Genomic DNA, 6,437 nt, shown 5'->3' with positions numbered 1-6,437 from the left:
AATTGGGTATATTCAGGATTTGGCGGGAACACCAACATGCAGAAGCTTTATCTGACGGTTCACCCCCCTCCCCACCCCCCCGGGCCGCAGCAAAATTTTCTAAGTCTTAACCGGTCCGTGGTAATAAAAAGGTTGGGGACCACTGCTTTAAGCCACCGAGGTGATACACCGGGGTAGAGTTAATGTGCTGAATTTTAGATGCTGTCAACAGGTACTGGTGGATGGAACCTTTGTAAAAATTATGTTTTTTCTGGATTTTATGTTCACTGACGAGACACAAAGAAAAATAGATTATGGTTCTGTCTCTAATCCAGCTGACAAGGTAATCAGCGTGTCAAAACTATGCAAATGGCTTAAAGCATTTGCTTGTCCTCTACAGTTGGGATCACCAAGCTCCTCTGAAAGCTTACCAGTTATAATCATATGCTAAAAAGGACAGACATTGATTGCTGCAGAGATTCTTTGTGGTTTTCATCTGATTTTATAATTTGTCCTCCAAAGTTACCATAAACTGTATGTAAAAAGCTTTATATACAATTTACATACAGATTATTAGTTATTAAAACTAATTAGTTTATTAGTTTTAAAATGAACTAATATTCTATTGCAATATGATAATGTATTCATTATTTGAGTATGTCTATCCCTTAATGTAGGGAAAATTCCTCCATGTAGAAATGTCTTTTCCAAAATAGATTTCCCAATACAAATTATTAGGTTGCACAATGAAGGATGCCTGGTAAGATCAATATTAGTACCATCTGACAAAAAGCAAGTAGTTGTAATTAAAGTCAGTAGTTTATTATGATTGGGACATTTACTTTAGTGATGGTAGGGAAGAGCAGTGGTTCCCAAACCTGATCATCAAGTACCCCTGTCCTGCACGTTTCAGATGTCTCCTTGTTTCCAAACATCTGATTTACATGAACGGGTTATTAACAGACTTCTGCAGCTTACGGTGGCTGCAGAAGAAGTCATGCAATCATTTGACTCAGGTGAGGTAGAACCAGGCCCGGCTCCAGACAAGTTTAGCAAGGGGGCATCGGCTTATTTTGGGGGGATTAGGGTTATGAATACATAGTAATATTACTCAAGTAAAAGAAAAAGGTACAGTGCAGTAAAAGTACTCTTATAAGTACCTTTTTTCCAAAAAAGTTACTGTTGGTTTGCGATCAAAAATCAGACATTGTAGAGCGCTGAATTTTTTCTTTATGCAGTCGTTCAAATTTTACAATTCAGTTCACAGCATAACATGCATTCAAACAACAAGAAGGAGAGACTCCCTCTGATCTGAACCACCTGGCTTTTAAGGGATTGGCTCCTACCAGGACTAATTAAAGGGGTGGAGACATTTACATTTCCAGAAAGGAAAAATGAAACATTTGTACTAAACTATATTCCAAGAAAAAATATTTACACAATTACAACTAGCTCTAACAAATTCAAAACTAAATCATAGACAATCTGGGCCCAACAAAATCCAAAAACATCTCTCCTCCCTCTCAAACAATGGGTTTCCCCAGTGAGGCTGATTGAAAACACCAGGTCCTTGTCAGCTGCTGATGGGCACGTTTCCATGGCAACACATGACCAGGTGATCTGTTTGGGAGGGGGTAAATCACTCACAGTTACTCAAGTGAATGTAACAAGTACTACCTACCTTTGAATACAGACAACACCAGTAGCCTATAGGCTTCTTGTTAACAAGCTTAACGTGTTGTATTGGTGTTAACTAGTCATCTTTTAGCTAACATTACCTGCATCCACCAGCATTACTCAACTCAGTCGGTTAGATTGGGGGAAAACTTTGCAAAGTTCTTTGCATTTTGCTGGTTTCCTGCCGGGCCCGGTTCTAGCCATGGAGGGAGCAGGCAAAAATGTTAAGGGGGCGTCATTATGTATGTACATATTAGGGGTTGATAGACTTCATATAATTTAAGGTGAACTATAAAATGATAAAAGTCGAGTACAAGTCGACTCCTTGCAGTGATGCCATAGAAACGTAAGCAAACTTCACAGCAACTTACAGGCTGAATTATATTCACAGCAAATATTGACAAAAAAGCCCTTTAAGTCTTTTATGCAGGAATAAACGTATAAGAAACAGAACATCATGCCAGACTTCTTCACCAGCAGTGGATTAAAGTCTGAAAAGTTGCACCAAGTCAGGTGTGACTGTTTTTCCCCCTCGAACACTGGCTACTGATGATATGCTGGACAGCTGCATATAGTCAAATTATCACACTGACCAGAGACACAACGATGCTTTTGGTTTGTGCATCACAACCCAAACTTATTATGAACGGATCCTGTTTAGTTACTGTTAAATTCAGCGCTGCCTCCTGCTGCTGCTCCATCCGATGCGCAGCAGGACGGTCCGCTGACTCAGCAGCGGCTCTTTTTGCGGGATGAACCAACATGCAGTCTGCGGCAGAGATCCTCAGATTGAAGCTTTAACTTCGTTTCCAGATGTTGTCTAATAGTATTTTTATAAGAGCGTAAAGCTGCCAGGTTAGAAGCTTCAACAGCAAAGTGGCGCTGATCAGTTGGATGGAGGAAAAGCCCGACATCATGCCGCATTGTTGCACATTACTCCAGTAGTCTTTTTCTTTAAAATACCTTTTTCAGCACTATTTGCCTTTATGACAACAATCCAGCAGAAAAGTTGCAGAGAGAGAGACAAGCAAACCAGAGGACCAGAGTCCGATTCCGAACTGCGGCGGTCTAAAGGGGCACCGAGCTGCGTCCCAATTCAGGTAGCCTTTGCAGAAGTTTGCAGTTTTCCTTTGATGAATTAACATTTTTACACAATTTTTAGTTTGGACCAAATGTATGCTTTACACCAGGGGTGCCCAAAGTCGGTCCTGGAGGGCCGCCATCCTGCATGTTTTAGTTTTCTGGTTCTACACACCTGCATCAAATGATGGCTTGTTAGAGGCCTAAGCAGAAAACTGACTTGCTGAGGAGGTTGTTACAACCACTAGGGGGAGAACTAAAACATGCAGGATCCCGGCCCTTGAGGACCGACTTTGGACACCCCTGCTTTACACGCAGATCCGTTGCCATAACAACAGAGCAACAACAAATCCAATAGCTGACAGAGCAGGCACTGCATTAAGTATCAGGATTCAGCGCCAAAAACGCAAACATTTCCCACACAAAGAACAGAATATTCCGTCCGTAACAGTTTTTGGTTTTTTTTCTGGCTTTTTTCTCCCTCAATATTCTTTTAAAATTAAAACCTTTTACTGACCTGTAAAACTTTGGGGCTTGTTTTGTAGCTGAAGTATTAAAACATCGTGTTCTTTTCATGCACATTTAAAATTTAGACAACTTGACAGATAAAGTGACCATGGCTAGCAGGGAGCGAGATCTCGGCTCCTTTGAATACTGAATGCTGATTGGCTGTTTACTAGCGGCTGAGGGGTTTCAGCTGCAGCCTGCTCAGCCCAGTGCGCAGCAGAATCTCAGATAAGGGAGATGTCCGGTTATTTGTGGGAAGTTTCATTTGAGGGGGCACTGCCCCCATTTGCCCCAGCATATAGCCGGCCCCGTTTCCTGCCATGATTCTAACACTCATCTGCTCAGCAGCAGGTCTCCTTCTCTGCCGCACAGGTGTGATCCCAGTGAGAGCGTCTTACCGCTTATGTTGCGTTTAAAAGCGGTTCGGAAAAACAGGTTACGACATGCTGTTAATGGATTAAACAGTTTTAACTGTTGAAAAAAAGTAACAGAAAGCAGAGATATGGGAAGAACAGAGACACATCTAAAACATGCATGACGGAGGTACTTAAGGACCAGGTTTGGAAACCATTGAGTTAAAGCATTTGTCAAGTGTCTTTCCAACATCATGGCTTATCACACTTCAAAATGAAGGACTTGACTAAACTCAGGATTTCATTAATTTATTTGAACTAGCAAACAGAAAGTAAAGAGTTGAAAAACCTATAAAAACAAACAAAAAAAAATGTTTTCTTTTACTTTAACAGTAATAATACAGTGCTTTTTAGGACACTCAAAGACACTTCTGAATCATATAGTTTTAAATTAATAATTTGTCTTTTTTCCAATGAGATTGATCACTTGTCCTCTGAAGTGCTTCTTTAGTGACTGTTTCTGCTGAGCTGGTCTTCCTCTGATCGATCCTCCACTAGGATGAGGATGACTAGGAGCTAAATATGGTATTTGGTTTCTTGAGCTCTCGTTCCCAATACAGGATCAGTTTTCCTCAGATCAGCCACAGTTCTCCTCCGTGCTTTTCACCTCATTTGCACCCCGACACTCTTCTGCACATATCCTTATAGCAGCATTTAACCTTAACTTGTGCATTTCAATTTTTTCTCCAACCTCGGTTTCTGCAAACATTAGCAGCGGTCTCCACCAGCTTCCTTCTCAACTTCATCCATTCTCTGGCCTTCTCCATCCAATCATTCCACTCTGCTGTTTCTTTTTCTTACCTCATTCACTGTTGAGTTCACTTGTCCTACGTTAACTTATACCACTTTCATAAGTATGAGATGCATTTCAGTCTCTAGACTAATATGTAAATACACATCACCAAAACGCTTTGACTTTCTGCTTTTCCATTCTCACGTTAATGATAGTAATCGCTCCCTGCATACATAATCACTTGGATCACACAAAACAAACAACAAAAAATTAGTAATACATGCCTCTCACTTACAGTTGTGAGATGCATAGTACCAACCATATTGTAAAAAATTTCAAAATATTCTAAGGCTTTCAGAACATGGTTTGTAACCATATATTAGTGTGCAAAGCAAGATGGAAGGAAATCGAAGAAAACATACCTGGGATCCAAGCTAGATTGAGAGATGAAAGACTAATCAAAAGGTAATGGAAACAAGAAATAAATTGATCAAACTCTCTTTAAAAATATGGCGGAATGTTTTAATTAAAAATTATGACACAAGAAGCAAATATTCTGAAATGATACTGTTATGATCTGGATTTTACCTCAAATAACATGACCACTGTATAGGAAATGGGTTAATTTAGGTCTCTGCTCATATTGTACCTTTTACAACTAATCTACACTAAAGAATTTCCAGATGTTGAAAAGACTGCACAGTGTCGATGAGTGACCTTTTTGCAGTATTCTAATTTTCTGAGACACTGAATTGTGAGTTTTCATTATCTTTAAATCATGATCATCAAAATAAGAAGGAACAAGTGCTTGGAACATTTTACTCTGTGTTGATTCTATATAATGAGTTTCACATTCTGATATAACTGGCCAGAAAATATTTAAATTTTGCACAATATTCTACTTTTTATATGTAATAGTATATAATGTTAATGACAAAGGGATCTGTTAAGAATGGTTCATGATCTGTGATCTAAAGAGCACCTATGAATGTTTTTTGCTTATTTCCTGATTTATGACAATCAGCACACATTTGACTTACAAGAAAGGCATTTTCAAATAAGGCTGAAACTGCCTTCTGTTATTTTGCATGGTACTAACTTGGACCAACTTTAGAAAAATGCAATTTTGATTACAAATTGGCTTTAGATAAATGTTGAATGCACTGAATCTATAATGTGTTTTTCTACTGTTGATATTTCACACTAGAGCCATATTCACACAGTCACATTCACATATTTATGGACCATTACGCATAAATATGATCAATACACAACTTGGGGTACATCGACATGACAGGAAGTTGGTGCTGGACCCACAACTTTTATATTTTATATTGCAAGATGACTGCTCTATCTGCTAAGCCACTGTTGGTAACGCTTATGGTAAACAAGAAATAAGACGCCCTCATTACCCTTGTGGAGTAACAAGGGTGCTGGTGCTTAGCTCCAGCTGTCAAAGAGCAAGAGGTGGGCTACATCCTGGACTGGTTGCCAGTCCATCACAGGGCAACACAGAATTGTTGAGTTGTTGTTAGCACTGAGAGTGTTAAGTGTGTGTGTGAGTGGACAATAGTCATTTTTTGCACTGATGAAGGAAGCTGGAGTACCCAGAAAGAACCCATGTATCCACAGGGAGAACATGAAAATCACATCCAGAAAGACCCCGTGCCAGGATTTGAACCCAGAACCTTCTTGCTCCAAGGCAACTGTGCCACTGTGGAGTAAAATAAAATAAAATGTAAAGTATATATATTTTTAAGTCTTAAATGGGTGTTTTTAATTAATAGTTTCATAGGATGGGAGATTACGGTACTGCAAAAGATTTGTTGTAAGGGTTTAAATGTGTCTTTACTAGTGATGTCAATAAATGTGGACGGCACCATATACTGAAGCAGAGATAAGGAACATCATTAGAATGTGACTACATTATTATTACTCTTAATTGAATTAGGTTACAGTTTTATGTCGCTCTGTTCACGGTTTCAAGCTTTACTTGATAATCAATCAAACTGCAGAGTAAACTGCAGGCAGTTTTCAATTTGCATAAT

At 39.2% G+C, this 6,437-nt stretch overlaps 1 long non-coding RNA gene across 1 annotated transcript in view; it reads left to right on the top strand.

Moving 5' to 3' along the window:
• The window catches only part of LOC106940804 (uncharacterized), a 44,472-nt gene that overhangs the window by 32,678 nt on the left and 5,357 nt on the right, over nt 1-6,437 (top strand). The window lies entirely within an intron of this gene.

Source organism: Poecilia latipinna, unplaced genomic scaffold (assembly GCF_001443285.1).
Source record: "Poecilia latipinna isolate Pla-1442-1.1 unplaced genomic scaffold, P_latipinna-1.0 Scaffold3366, whole genome shotgun sequence".
NCBI lineage: Eukaryota > Metazoa > Chordata > Actinopteri > Cyprinodontiformes > Poeciliidae > Poecilia > Poecilia latipinna.
The sequence above is the reverse complement of the archived record's forward strand: the minus strand, read 5'-3'. Positions and strand labels throughout refer to the sequence as shown.